At 44.8% G+C, this 15831-nt stretch overlaps 1 protein-coding gene across 3 annotated transcripts in view; it reads left to right on the top strand.

Annotated features, from left to right (window-relative positions):
• Positions 1-15831, top strand: part of nrg3b (neuregulin 3b) — a 93414-nt gene that overhangs the window by 5394 nt on the left and 72189 nt on the right. For all 3 annotated transcript variants that reach the window (XM_088359104.1, XM_088359107.1, XM_088359105.1), the window contains 2 exons: positions 3015-3166; positions 7119-7286. The gene's annotated coding sequence lies outside the window, so the exon portion shown is untranslated. The remainder of the gene's footprint in view (positions 1-3014; positions 3167-7118; positions 7287-15831) is intronic.

Raw genomic sequence — 15831 nt, 5'->3', positions numbered from 1 at the left:
TAATATATCAAAACAATTATGTAATGCGCAATGACAAGATAGTGTGAGCGGACTGATAATGAGCGAGGGAGGCATCGATTGCGTCAGTGCATGCAGGCATTTAACAAATTGACTGCTCAATTTATTGCTCTTTTTTTCCCTTAAGTTGCTTTAAATTCCCCGCTCCGGCTTCCTTTTGTTTGGCAGATATCAATGGAGTGTTTTTGCGACAATTGCACCGGCTTAGTAAAAGCACCCAAAGTCAATATTTGTGCAGCTCTGAGTGCTGTGAATCGAACATGCGTTTGTTACACTCGAAGCGACCGGCCAAGTGATTTAAAGCTCATGTCAACAATTTGCTTGTGCCATGCAAATCGTCTTCATGTAATCCTCGCTGCAGTGTTTTGTACTCGTGTCAGCAATAATGCTGTGCTCTAGACCAGTGATTCACAATTAATGGAATGTGGACTGGTAAAAAAAATAAATAAAATTAAGTATTTTAAACTAACATTTACTACAAATTTAATTCACTTGCAAAATCGAAAAAAAAATCGACACTGTCCCTTTAATGCTAAGCTTTTTTGCAATGTGTAAAAAGAAAACTGCCAAAAATTAATGCTTTTTTTTTTTATTTTAGCTTCAACGTGCAAAAGACAATTGCGAGTCTAAAGGTGACAAGATTCGAACGTCAGGGCCAGCTGCCAATCTATCGATTTGACGCCTTGAGGAAAGGAACTGTGCTACTTACACTTAAGCAAATCTATATTGGATGAAAAATAAACACAGAAAGTGCAAGGAGGATGAAAAGCTCCCTTGTCAGCGCTATCTAAACTACCCGCTGACATTCATTCCTCTAATGTGTCGCTAGTAAACAGTGGCAGGATGAGATTGGACTAATCAATAGCGCCGTGCGTTTACTTTGTCACAAAGATAAGCAGCCAGATGGCCATCGTTCACTTTCCCCTAAAAGGATTCATTTGCTCCTAAAGGCCCCGGTCGTAAACCGAACTTAAACGAAACGGTGCTTTTGAATATTTGATGGGTTTGTCAGAAAGGTCAATAAATGGCATGACCTCGTAGAAATGCTTCCGCCTAATCTATCAAGTTGATCACTAAACTAAATAAGGCCTCAATTAAAGACACTGGTAGATTATTGTTGTGCAAAACAACAGTGCCACTAAGTGGACAATATGAACAAGTACACACTTGTATTTGTTTTCCCTGCTGCAATCATACTAAGGACACGGTCATCTCGTACTAAAAAACATTTTTTTGAGCAGTTGCCAATGTTTTGTTCTACTCAGTCCATATTTTATTATTATCACCACCAGACCCGGGATGTGGGTCATTTCCTGTGCAGCGCCTCCCACGTTTATTCCCCCCGAGAGGCCCGCTGAACTCTTTTCATTTTCTCATTGTGTTATTTTTTTTAATGACTCTGTAGATGGAGAAGTTGAAACTCCTAATTAATTTCCTTGCATGATAACGCAGCACGGACAACACACAATGCAGTCTCAGGAGGACGCAATCTGATTAGCACCCCCCCCCCCCCCCCCTCCCTCTTCGCTTTAGTTTTGAAATTGTAAATGAGCAAAAAAAAATCATCAGGCCTTTGTTGAAGTCACATTTTCCCCAAGGGAAATTTAGGGACAGATAACATTCAATGAATGTGAACATTTTTGGAATAAGGTGCTCAGGTCACATTTAAAATGTTGAAGTCAGTGCAAGTTGGGCCTTCTGCATAACTCCAAAAAGCCACTAGGGGTCAGTGTTGACCAATGGAGAGATCTTGCTGCATTTCCTGCTACTCTCACTGGTGATGCTCTGACCAAAAAAAAAAAAAAATACCCATAATACCTTATTCATGCAAGCTTTTAATGGAAAAAAAATTAAATGCATGAAATAATGCAATGTAAATATAGTAAAATTAAGTCACTGGATAAAAATCCTGCATTCAAAAAAAATCTAGAGTAAATATGAAATAAAAATCGAAAAAAAATCAATTCACTTCAATGGTGATATATGATTCGGGGTTACAGACAGGATTTCAAATGACATTGCTTTATCAGTCCTCTGAGGTGTCCAAATCATGCAGGACACAAATTAAGATCTATTTGTCTTTCTCTTATCCACCTGCAGCAGTCAAATGAAATATTTGTCCTCCAAGGCTCCATCAACTGCCATCATATCTCACCGTTTTGCTTGTGAATATTGTCCTTTGATTTTTTTTTTTTTGCCCGCCTGCCTGCGTGGCCGCCCTCGCTATCCCCGCTTGGTATTCCCTCCCACACTTCCAATTATCCTTGACGCGATAAGACGGCATAATGCGACACGCAAGGGCAAACAGCGGCTCTGAGCAGAAACGGATCGCCCGGCCGGACCGCTTATTCCCTTTTCAACAATTCTCTAAATGTATTTTAAACCCCCGAGCAGATTTATTATTAATTGACATGATATATATGCACACAAAACTCCCAGCACGGTCCAGACGGAGCATAGCTATTATATAAAGAATCCTGCTATTGCGACGCTCACTCTGAAGTACCTTAACATACCACAAGATGGCAGCAGAACAATGTTTTTTAATTAGATATTGTCAGCCTAGCATCTCCTTTGCCATAAATCTGCGGCAAATGACTTCTCCTTTTGCCCATTGTTATTTGCCGTGATGAAAAGACGCCATTGCCTCGGAAGGGACAATAAAGGCAAATATACGAGCAGACTTGTCCCAATTAAAGTTCAGAGTTCACTGCCTGCGGTGTTTGCGTCAATTAGGAGGCTAATTAGCAGCCATTAAAAACAGTGATGTGCATCTGGCCCTAATGACATCCAACGAGTACAGTACTGTAATCACCAAGCTATTACCTCTCAGATTAGCTCTTGGAGAAATCACTTGTGTTCAGTATTTTGTCAATGGGAATATCGGCTGTATTATTTTTAGCTTTAATCCTTTATTTTTGGAAATGTATTTATATTTTTTTCCATGATCGTTGCAGCGTGCTAATGCGACTTGAATTGTTTATGCCATTTTACAGATCCCCCCCCCCCCACACACACAGCCCCACAGCCAGGCTCAAGACTTCCCGATATATAACTTTGAAAAATGGCGTGGCGTCCCCGTCCCCTGCGCTCTGATGGATGGCTTTGACTGATTAAATGAGATGTCTCCGCAGCGGCCCGCTTGAAGGTATGACAAACCCATTTTTACAACGTTAGGGCGCCACGTGAGCGCAGTAAATAAACAGGCAAAAAAAAAATAAAAGTTGCCCGGGAAGTGAACTGAGTCAGAATTATCTTGGGGCGCAAGAACAAGAAAGTCATGAGGTAACTTTACTATTTATTAGTGGTGTCATCTTACTGGGAAAAAAAATATAGTTTCTACTTCCCAACCTCACCCGACTGAATTCTGACTCAGATTTTAAAGTGACAATTCTGACTTGAAAAGTTTCTCAGAAAAAAAATTCTGAACCCTGTCAACTTTTTTTTTTTTTTCCACTGTCCCATAATCCTCTTTTGTACTTTTGCCCTTTTATTCATTCACGAATCGGTGGTGATTTTTAACCGATGAGTCGAAGCGCCGATATTCATGTGTGCGGAAAACAATTTGAGAGGAGGGAACCATTTATCAAACCATGTCTCAAGAGTCATTTATTTTCACCAGTCTCCCGTCTTCACTTTGTAGTTTGTTCTCCAGGAATATACTCTACTGTTGCTTGTGTGTGTGTGTGTGTGTGTTGGTGGAGGGATATTGATGCAGCGCTGCCCGAGGAAGACCTCTGCACATGCTGTGCATACAAAGTGCTGCAGACATACAACACACACGTGTCACTGTTTAGTACTCTTTGCAGAATCTCCTATTCCAGAAAAAAAAAAAAAAAATCAATTGTTTGCCCACAACTGGAATGAGGCTTGCAAACAGAAACAAAATAATCGTCATTTTCCCACCGTCGTCAAACTAGTTCCGCTGATGCTAATGCTAAAGCGCGATCCGGATATTAGCAAATGAAGAATGGCAAAATATTTTTCCGCCCGTCACTGTACATGGCTGGCAAAGATAGATGCAGAAAGATATATGAAATAAATAATCATCATGGAGCAATTAAGTGAAATTGGATCATTTCCCAGTGGTTGGGAATCACTGGAGAAGTTCATTAAGTTGCTTTGCATCCTTTTTTCTCTCCTTTCAGCCATTCCGAGCCATGCATAAGTTTCATCCGGCATGAAATTCAAATGAGTGCGTCTGGCAGGGAAAAATATGCCCACTCCCTTTTTCCCGGAGGGAGGGACGGTTCTCCGGCGTTGATTAATTTTTATCGAAGCAATCTCCGTTTGTTTGGGGGCATCGCTGAGAGCAGGGGAAAAAAAAGGGAACCGGGGCAACATTCAAACGCAACACGACTGACTAATGGAAATAAGGCCGGGTGACATTTGGGAGTCTCAAAGTCAGATGTTCCCCCCCACCCCCTCAGTTTCATGACTTGCTGACTGCTGCTCAAAGAAGTCTTATCTTCATTTGATAAAAGATAAGACCCACTGTTCTGTGGTGCTGCGCCGTGAGTGTATATAAATCAAAAGGCTGATAAAAAAAAAAAAAAAAAAAACGTTAGATAGCGCCAGTTCAGCAGATGACACTTGCTCCTTGTTTGGACTGCACTCGATCAGATGAAGATACGGCGCAAAGGTGACATGTGGACTACTCAGCCGAGTCCTCCTCCTCCGCCGCCGCTCAAGTCATACTTTGCCTGACGTCCGCTTTTTTCTTTTTTTAAGCACTCATCACAGCTCAAATAGCAAATCTCAAATGTGTAAAACGGTCGCAAGATGTTTACAGAGTCGATTTGTGCCACCGTTTACTGCAAAGTGAAGCGGGAAAAAGGCGTCAGGTGTTTAATGAGCTTAGTCAAGATAAGGCGGAATGTCAACAAATTGTCCAAAACGATTTCACGCCACCAAAACAACCATTGGCGCTGAAAAACAAACCTTGACAAATAAAATGGATATATAAAATCTGATTTGAACAAAAAAAAAATATATTGAAGTGCAAAAAGATCTCCAACACATTGCAAGAAATTATTCCTTCAAAATATTTCACATTTCCACCGCCAAGGAGCAAATAAAAAAGGAAAGCAGGTAATTCGGACGATTATTTCAAAATAAATCTCCCTACGCGCTATCTACTCAGCTGGAAGTGCATCCTGCAGGTGATGGGCCACTAAGCCGGCACGGCGCCACCATCGCCGCTTTTAATTTAACAATTTATAATGCCACGCCGACCCAAGGTGCGCCGATAAGACCCGCCGCGGCTAAACTGATAAAATGCCTTTATCGCACCGGCGCGCCAATGTCTCACCGCCGCTTCCGTCGATGAATTTACCTTCCTCGGGCAGATACGAAAAAGAAGCGGCGCCCACCAAACACCAGCGGATAACAAGTCTGGCTAAAGTTGCATACTAAGTGGCGCCATCTTGAATCTTCTGCTATTCCGGACAAGTCAAGTCGCACTAACGACGTCCTGCGACGCTTCCGAACGACTAAACCGCAGCAACGCCATCCTCAATGGCTCCGTCTCCACGGCGACTTGTGTCTTTGAGCCGCGGCTGACACTTGAAGTGAAATAAACCCGCCGTAGGAGGCTGTCTCCACTCTCTTGTCACTCCGTCTGCTGTTTTAATGCCTTCATCGACAAGCCTTCGCCGACGCACAATGGCAAGGTCGTCGAGATGACGTCAAGCGGGTTCCCGGGGTTTTACGCAACGTCGAAGCATTGTCGGTTTATACAGATTGAATTCAGACCTGTAGGGGGCAGTAACGTGAGTCCAAGCGGGCGCCGCTGCTAAATTTAGTCGATAGCTTGATAATCAATTTGGCGAGGTGGACAGTTTTTGAAGCAAGCAGAATTTTCCATCACAGCTCGGGAATTCCCAGACTCCAAATAAGTACGTACGTAAGCACTACTTTGTGCCGAATGGATCCATCTAGGTCAACCTCTCAGTGCTGCGTCCATCATTATGCAGAAACATGAAGAGAACAAACAATGAGCCGGAATGAAAATAAGATAACGAGGACCGGAACATGGTGTTGAAAATGGCTATCTGGCGCTCCCCGAAGAGATGAATAATGCAAAATGGCTGACTCCATGTGTTGCTTTTAGTTTTTTTTTTGCCATGTGAGTAAACCTCATTAACAGTTCAAGACTACCTATTCATGAGCTCCACATAAATATTTTTTCAACATTCCTCGTCGAGATGTGAGCTCGGCTCACGAGGGCCAGGAATGAGACGCAATCTTTTTTGTATGAGGCCTGACCTACATGAGAAAATCTCAACTAGGTTAGGCTGTGATGCGCCGGAAGGCCGGCTGGCCTTCTTATTATTCTATAATTCAAGTCCCAGGAGCTTCTTAAGTGACCAATGCCATCCATATGTATATATGAGTTTGCCTCGGTTTCCGTGGCAACGACATTTTGGCATCATTTTGCCATATTTTAATAATCACAGCATTTTTTTTCCCCTCAATGAATTTGGGAATTCTGCGAGATGGAAGCTCAGCATTTGATTTGCGGGTGGCCGCGGCAGTGCTAAATAATATAGCAGCCTGTGATGTAAGCTCACATGCTGCATTTTTCATGAGCCCACTTAAGTCAGGAGGTAATTAAAGTTTTTTTTTTCCAAGCCAAACTCGACCCCCGTGACCCCCATCAGGTCGTCATTACACCGCCAAGCCTGACAACGTTGCTCGGCGATGACTCAGTTGTTGAGCACGCTTTTATTTTGTTATATGGATAGCAACAGGTAGAATGACATTTTAATTAATCTTCTGCCAGCGGGTTAATTGTTCTGCCCGTCAATGATATTAAGAGATGAATAAAGATATGAATGGCCCCGATAGCGCTGACTGCTCTGTCATTTTTCTTTTATTGTTATCTGCAACCTGGAATTTAATTTATAAGTATTTTCCTACTGTCTTCATATTTGTCAAAGCTAAAGTGGCCTTAACTTCAATTGTTTTAAAGCAACGGCATATGAAACGTCAAGCGGTGTCGCTGCGAGTAACGGATGTGCGGCAAATGATCAACTCTGCAACTTTTTCTCCCCGCCGTCGGAGAAAATAACTTATTGCTTTTCTGTCACCGTTTTTAGGGCTCGCCGCGAAACGTCGGCCGGCCGGCCGCACGACATGATGAATTGGGGGAGCAAAGTGGAGAATTTAGCGGCTAAAAAGGCAACGCGTCCCTCAGGAGTGGCTGGAGAACCCAAGCGATTTTACAACGCCCGTTTGAGAAGTGGACAAGAACAAGACGTTAACAAGTGAGTGGAAAGTCGTGGCGGCGAAAAGGATTCAATGCTGCGAAATACACAATATAAGCAGTGATTCAATTTGGGATTCAGTGTAACTCATTTTTTTGCATCCCTATATAGGACAGGATAGGGTTGCCAGTCAAAAAAAAAAATGTCAGCCTCCTGTGCATTAATTAGTTTCGGCTTCCCACATGATCTTTACATCCAGTACATAATATTTAATCGTCTGCTTTGTCTTGAAAACATTTGACTCCATTAGCTTGACATTATTTTATTGTTGGAATGCACAGTATTGTTTGATTCGGGCCGTTTGGGAGCCCATTACCAAGCGGCGGCTTCATTTCACGCTTCTTTAGCAGATCCGATCAGATTTATGGCGGAACCGGGCGAGAACCTTCGAGGCTACGTCGCAAACATTTACGGGGCGGCTACGTTTTTTTTAAAAATCATGTCGATCTGGGAGGAAAGGTGCAAAACGGGAAAGAATCTCGAGTGACCTTGGAGTTGGGTAGTTCCACGCCTCTCCGAACTGAGCAATAATATCGTAAAAGCAGACGATTCCATACATTAGGCGATGGCAGTGTGTCTAATCAAGTGTCCACTTTTGTGTAGCGTCGGCGTAATATGCTTGAAATGACTCGAGCGGGCTCGGCTCCTGTGCGGGCAATGTGGCGGCAAAAGAACCATTTGGGTGTCATTACCTTTTTGGCGGGGAGGGATAATAGCATTAAAGGATTATGACCACCATCTGAAACCAAGCAAAGAGAAACATGGCCTCTTTTTGCATCATCCGTTCAGCGAGGAGGAACGCTAATGGGATCGGTCTTGACATTTTGCAAAATGTAAACTTTGGCGAGGGAATTGAAGCTCGTGTTCGGAGCAGCATTTTGGCAATTAAAAAAAGTCGAGTTAGGGTTCAGAGTCACTTGGCCGTCATCGCCGTCCGTTTTGGTGTTGAAAGTGAAATTCCTTCCCGAGCGGATGTTAAGTAGGTCAAGCAGCGCATCTTTGCGGCTTGGAACGTGGCACGCCAAGGTGCTTAGTGACCAAATCGCCGGCGACAGATGTCAAAATATTTGGGCAGTCCGAGTAAACAAACATTCCTCTGAGTCCAAGCAAGAAAAGGAGCTCGATTCGATTCGCAATGATTCACGACTCAAAACGTTCAATACTACTTTTTGGTAATGCTGGCAGGAGTACTCAACAATTGCAAAATATCACTTTCCCAAATTGTAAATCTAAATAGTCACATAGCTTCCGTTTCCCCGCCGCCGAGATTATTTTGGTTTCCAAACGGGAGTCTGTTGTATTCCCGATTCATTTTAACAAGAAACAAACTGGGCTTCTCAAAGGCAACGCGAATAATGCGTCTTTTGTGCGAGGTAATGCGGCTGCCATGGCAACCACTACCTGTTCTTTGAGCTCATTGGTTAGCTAGATGTTTGCTGCTAACAATAAACGGCACCCCCGTCCGTCGTCCCTCCCTCCCTCCCTCCCTCCCTCCCTCCCCCGCGATCTTAAATCCCGTGCAAGCAAGCGAGCAACACACTTTGCTCTGTCCGCCAGTGACTGATGCCTGTTTTTTTTTTTTTTTGTTCTCTTTGCAAGCTGCTCGTGTCTGCACTGAGAATGCAAAGGCAGGAATAATTTATGAGGCGCTCTCCTTGACACTTTGGCGGGCGGGGGGCAGTGCGCCGGTGAGGGTGTGAGCGAGGCGATTGCAACATGGCAGGTGAAAATAGCCGAGATGCCCTTTTTTTGATTCGAGCCGGATCGCTTCTGATCTTTTGGAATTTTTTGTCGAATATTTGCACACATTTTACTTTCTAGGCCGGCCCCGAGCAGCTGTGCCCTTACCGCAAGTAGGACGGACGGTTTCTCGGGGCGGCGTGCTGGCTCAGCAGCCCATTTGTAGGTCGCCGTCCCTCGATGGCCTCTCGCATCTGTTGCTTTTCTTCAGCTGCTCTATTTACCTTTCGCCAGCTGCTCACGTCCGCCGAAAACTGTCTTCGGGCCCGTGCACACGTGTTGATATCTGCAATTTGGACGAAACTAGCTCAAACGATCTTGTCTGACTATTCCAAGCACTAACGAGTTAGAATCTAAAAAAATCCGATCGATTTTAGAAGAGTCGCATTGAGCATGAAGCAAAATGAATTTTATAGCCTGAAATATGAACGAGGCGGTTTCAAACGCTGACTTCAATTTTTTTTTTTTTTTTTTTACATAATTCATTCAAGGAAAATCAATGGAGATCTTCCCGTGCAGGGAATATAGTTGCATTTAAATCGGCTTGCAAATCAACAATTGCGCCTTTACAAGAATAAAAGTTTGTTTTCGTTTGCTGATTCAGCGACATTCTAATTGGCGTACGGGTAAACCTGGCGAGCGTCACGTCAGCGGCGACGGGAGGCGGGACGACGTGAACAGATGGCGCCGCCATCACTAATTGGCGGCAGAAAAGAAGCGTTTGGATGTAACAACATGCCCTTGTGATGTTGATGCCGAGTTGTATTTTTTTTTTTTATTTGTTGCCGTCCGCTGATTAAAGTGAAGTGCTTTTCACTCTGGCAACAGGCCGGGCTGCGAGAAGCTTTCGTCAAACTAAAAATAGAATTCACGGCCGATGAGTTTTAACGTCGGCTTGTTAACTTTATTTAAGTCCACGCATTCGCCACCGATATTTTCGTTGACTATTTTGAACGACAACAAAAATAACACTGCTAGCAAAGCGTGTCGACCGCGTGTATTATTAATTCGCCGAATGATTGTCGAATGTGCTCACTTTTTTTGTGACCTTGATGGGGCCTTTTCAGTCGTCGCTTTTTTATAGCCGCCGGTGGGGCCCCGGCAGGTATTTCAGGAACGCTCCAGCGAGCGTTCTAATCCAAAGCTTAGCTTTAGCATTGGAATGACCTCGGAATTAGCGTAATATCCATTCGGGCCGCGTGGACCGGAGCCATATTGCGGCGGCCTGGAATAAAAGCGATGTGGACTCATGATGTGCCAGCTGCTTAATGGGACACTCTGCAGCCATCCTGGCCCGGGAGCACCACAATAAAATAGTGCTTTGCCGCCACCAAATGATAACAGTGCCGTCCAAAAAAGACAGACGCGTGGAATGGGAAAGCGGCGGGCTCTTCAAGGACGATGTCATCGAAGTGGTCGGCGCTAGATTACGCTCTGGTCGTCTTAATTTTCAAACGAGGGCTTTGATTATTCCCGAGGACGGTTCTCAGAGTCGCTCTGTGAGTCGTAAGCCTCCCGCAGTGTTGTTTTCAAAGTCCGTGGCTCGCAAACGTAGCGCGGGAGCGCCAAGACAAAGCCGGGCTGAGTCAGATTGATCCCATCCGTCATCATCACGGCTCTATTTGTTGAGATGTCTCGGCGGTGACGTTGAGCATTTCAAGGGAGTGGAAAAGAACCGCTAAGGGGAAATAAATAAGACAGTACCATGTGTTCATTGTATTTAAATTAAGGAAAAAATAAATGATTTAATTTAAAAAAAATTAAAATAATTAAACAGCTTAAAATAAACATCGCAGAACATTTCGTACTCGTATTTTTCGGATGACACAATCAGTTTCCATAGCAAGTCGGGTTTGATTTGAGACGAGTCTTAAAACGCGTCCTAATGAAAGTGGCGAATCGCGATTGTGCCGGAACTAAATCACAATGTAATTTCAATTAACGGCGCACTTTTACACCTTTTTATGGCAATGATAACCAAACGGAAGACGTCAGCAAAATATCGACGTTGTAAAAAGCCAAATGGACATCAACAAAAGGTGCCGCGTGAAGATAAGAGCAGCTTCTAAATTACACACTTTACGTTGAGTACCTTTGCTTCAAACTTCCCAAAAGTACCCCCTGACACTTGTGGATTTTTTTTCGGGTGTGATAATGACGGCAAAAAAAATATCTTGAATGGTGAAATGCGAGTCAAGATAGCCGCGAGCACTTTTGGGCCATCTATTCATAGTGAGGGGAATCCAATTAAGATTAGAAATGTACCTAAAGGAGAATGTCAGATGGAGTGAGAGGGGAAAAAAAAAGGTGCCTATATATTTTGAGAGGAAAGCAAATCCTATATTCAAATGATTAACTTTATTTTAAGGGTGGGCGAACGGCAACATGGGCTATCGCGTTGACGGTTGCTAGGCAACGTGGGCATTTTAATATGATCATAGTCGATGTCATTTGACTGACTTCATTTCAACTCAGCCATCATTATTATTGCTTCTATTTGAATTTTAGATTCAGAAAGTCATCCGGATGCCCGAAAAAAAAAATAATCTCATCCAATAAAGAATCCAGAAAAATTCTGCTTATGACAAACATAAGTAAAGTGGCTGGCAAGCTGCCTGATCATAAATATTGTTCTCGGTGTCTTCGGGGCAGCTCTGTGAATATTCGCTGAAATTAATTACAAGTCACCTGGGATGTAATTATAGCAAGCCAGGCTTCTTTGTTGTTTCACCCCCGCTCATCTTTTTCCATTACGCGTTTAGTATTCTCCATCACGCGCCTCCTTGTTGCCGCGGGAGCCATCTTGTCCCCCCCCCCCACCCTCCCGGAGGCGTCTTCGGCCTCTTTTCATGGTGGCCGGTTTGAAGGCTCGCCGGTCTCCCCCGCCGGGAGACTTCTAGCGCGAGGCCCGGGGACAGAGTCACGGGTCGTGAACTCTAGGAAGAGAAAGCGGCGCTGTGTGGAGTTTTGAAATTCAAATCTCGTTTTCTCTTTATGGCTCTCTTGGTTTTATTTGCGGGTCAGGAGGGTCGGGCGGCGAGCACCTTGCAAACACGCGGAAAGTTTGAACGATGGAGGGTTGAGAAATAATTCGTACCGCAATGACACTTAAGAAATCAAAGTTAGCGAGTTCACGCCAGGTCGACACCTCTCGGGCCTGCGCGCTAACAACATTTGGCACGTCGCTTCGGCACGTGCACACGTGGCGTGCCAGTCGAAAGGCGAGTGGCAAGCGACTAAAGAGAATTGCCACCAGCAGTGAAGGAGTTGTGAGTCAGTGTGCTAATTCTGCTCCGCTGAATATTTATTAGCCTGCAATGTGCAAATGTGAACTCCGAGATTGTATTGCTGTAAAATGGCCGCTGTCACAACTAAAGGGGGAAAAAAAAAAAGTCAAACGATACCGCACAGAGGGACGTCGTGTTTGGCCACGGTAATAAAAGTATCAGCGGCGACTGCTGGGGGAGTCGTTGGAGAAAAGCAGAGTGAGACAATATCGCGCGTGACAAATGATAAAAGGCGGATAAGCGACGAGCCCGGGCGGAGGACGGAAATGGCGGTAAGTGCAACGCGAAAAGGCGATTAGAGAAGCCGCCTTGTCTTTGAAGCGCGCTTGGACTTCCTCTCAGGTACGCAAGCTTCCCGTTGGACGCTTCCCACCCGCCGAGTTAAAAGTGCAATCGTATTACCGATTGTTGTCTTTAGCACGCGGGGACGGCGGCGCCATAAAAGGCGGGCAAATTGCCCGGCAGCCACCGAGCCGTGATTTGCTCAATCCATTAGCATAAGAGACTGTTTGCTTTCAATTTGTAGCTGCGAGGGGAGAAATGAAGGCATGTAATCGGCCCGTGGATTCCAACGTCAAAACAAAGCCGGAAAATAAACACTTGCGGCGGCAAAAATAAGAAAGAAACGAAAACTCATCTTCAACATCACAAGGTCTTTCAACCTAGCTTGAACCATCATCGCCATGGTTACCATCGTGCCACCCTCGTCTTATTTCCAACTCGAAAAATAAATCACTCATCTCTCTGTAATTATCGTCGCATTGATGGGAATCGTGACTCAACCGCTCTTTTCCCGAAACGACAAGCGCACTCCAGCTTACGCACGGCCGACGTGTGAAAAACAAAACGCCGAGCTGTCGTAAATATTTTCCCCGTAGGAAATAAAAGAATCGGAAATGAATCGAAAAAGAGTCATCGGGATTGTATTAGCGGGACGGACGATGACTCAAGTTTGCAGTCATCCACGTATTATTGAGCGTTCCTAACAAATGGACGTGGTTGCGCAAGAGTGGAGCATGTTCACGCACCGTGCCCACCGTGTGACTTATCGACCGGCTCGCCACATGTACGCGAGGGGCCTTTGCTCTTAGATGGCGAGAAAATCCATAGAGGCTGCCTCTCTCGATGATTCGGTAGTTCTCCGAGTCGGACTTCGGTGCCTCGGCGCCCCGAGGGGATCCATCGAGCCGTTCTGATGCTGAAGCTTCCAAACCAGCAGCTGTCTTCTTTCATGTTCAACTCAGGTTTTGGCATTTTTGAGTAGTCGGCGTGAAGCACAATTAAAGCTTCGGACGTCAGTCACGAATCGGAATCTTTTGTAGATGGGAACGCGTGAGATGTTTTGTATGCCAGACAGCCAAGCGATTGTTTTGATCGCTCGCGCTGTGATAAGTGAACATTTCGATCATTAGCGGAAAAAAATAAATAAACATGCCAGCTTGATCTCACCATGATGAAACATATATGTGTACGCACAGCGTTGTTACTTTTTGACTAAATTAGCGCCATTTTCTTGTTATTTCGGGCGCCATTAAAAAAATAAGTCAGTCTTGGCTACAGCCTCGCCCCGACCATTTTTAATTAAGGCTGATAAATATGATCGATGTCAACCATTAAAAAGCAAAGGCGAGAACAAATTCAAATGCGGATGACGTGCGAGTTCCGCTTTTCATTCATAAACGAGAGCCGAGGTGATGGAGATGGAGAAATGGATGTCGCGGCCATCCCGGAAGGGAAGTCCCGGAAGGGAAGAGAAGTTGTTTCTCTGGCAGCCTGCCTACATTTGTGGTTTCTTGTAGACGCTGAACCTTACGTTCCAAGGTTAACACTCAAGTGCTGTTTTCCGTCGTGACAACGTCACTAAAAGCTCCCGTCTGGACCTTCTCACTCGCTCGCTTTTAGTGTGTGTGTGTGATGGCATGTGCATCCACACAAACACATTCAGTCAAAAAGGGCACGGCGTGCAAAGTGCTTTTGAAGCAAACGTGGTGAAGCAGCATTTTGCAGTTGTGCTGCACTCGTCAGGTTTGAAGCATTTTTGAAATGAATCTCACAAAATGACAAAAGCCGTTCCCATTGGTCGAGGCTTTCTCAGACGTTCAGCTCTTCATTAAGTCTCTTGTGATTTTTTTAAACGTCTCGTAAACAAGCCTCCGTCATTTTATTTGCCGACTTCATTTCTTATAAATAGGCCGGCGGTCAGATTGGCGAGCACCTCTGGCCAATTAAGGAGGAAAATTTACAACAAACATCCCGACGTCGCCATCTAACAGCGCAGTCCATCCATGCATTATTAAGAAGCGGGGTGAATAATACATAAAGGCCGGTGTTTCCCAAATTATTCTTGTAGCCGCGCTGGCCCGCAGCTTGAATTAATGAGACGCAGGCGAAGACTCGCTTGAACAGTTTGCGAGCGTTGCAAGACCCGATTACAAGGCGGGAATTTCCACAAGTGAACGTACGTCGTCCGAGAATAGAAAAATATTAAAGGCCGCCAAATGTCATTTTGTATTGTTTTTTACTCGGCCGCCGTCGAGTGACACGTGGAGCTCAAGCGCTCGTCGATAACTCGATGGAGGTCGGTCGAGTGGGTGGGAAACGCTCGGCTAATCAAGTGAAGTGAGTCCGAGCTCGTTTAAAGCAAACAAATGGAGCGTGAAGGACGCCGTGGTGAACGTCTTCATATGTGGTTGACGGGTAAAAAAAAATAATCCAGTTGGTCTTTCTGCGAATTCTCGTTCAAGCCGAGACTACTTGGGCCAAGATCTTTGACTCTGACTCTTTGGTCCCACCACACAAGGCAAATAGAAGAGGCCAAAAGCCAACAAGCTCTTCTGGATTTCTCTTCCAAAAGCATCCATCCCACAGGATGGAGAGAAGCGAGCTCGGTCTCACCGGACCCGTTCCCTGAAAGCTCCCGGTCAAAGGTTGAACGTAATGACATCCAGAAAAATGCTTGCCTTCAAGCCACGATGGATGAAGCCAGCCGGGCCTCCCGAGATGATGGATTAATTACCCGCCCGCCGACAATAGCCGACATAGATGTCCGGCGACGCAAAACAATCCCGAGTCAGGTGGAGTTCTTTGGGGAAAAAAAGGGGCGGGATTAAGCTTCTTATTGAAATGGGCCAACCCCATTAAACATAATCCTATTTCACACTGTTGGATCCCAAGAATGTATTTCACCCTTTGTGCTTTATAAAAGAAGTCATGGCAAGGATAGGAGGAATTATTGCAGCACAGGATAGAATTTTTTTTTTTTTTTTTGGGAACTGGTCATAGTAGCGCTTTGGCAAAAAATGAATTTTTTTAATATCTACTAAATCCTCCTGAGATTCCACCCAGATGCAAATGATTTGAAAAAAATATGTTCAAATTTTGGGGTCAGCGGCGGGGGAACTAGATTAGCACGTCGCCGCCAGCGCTTGATGTTTATGAAGAGACGACGCGCTCGCTTGGGAATCTTAGATGTGGGAAGAGCCGCCATCTTTCCCCGCCCACTGCGACCTAACTTTCCT

The sequence above is a fragment of the Syngnathus floridae genome, chromosome 18, assembly GCF_059516105.1.
Source record: "Syngnathus floridae isolate MCC-2025c chromosome 18, RoL_Sflo_1.0, whole genome shotgun sequence".
NCBI lineage: Eukaryota > Metazoa > Chordata > Actinopteri > Syngnathiformes > Syngnathidae > Syngnathus > Syngnathus floridae.
The sequence above is the reverse complement of the archived record's forward strand: the minus strand, read 5'-3'. Positions and strand labels throughout refer to the sequence as shown.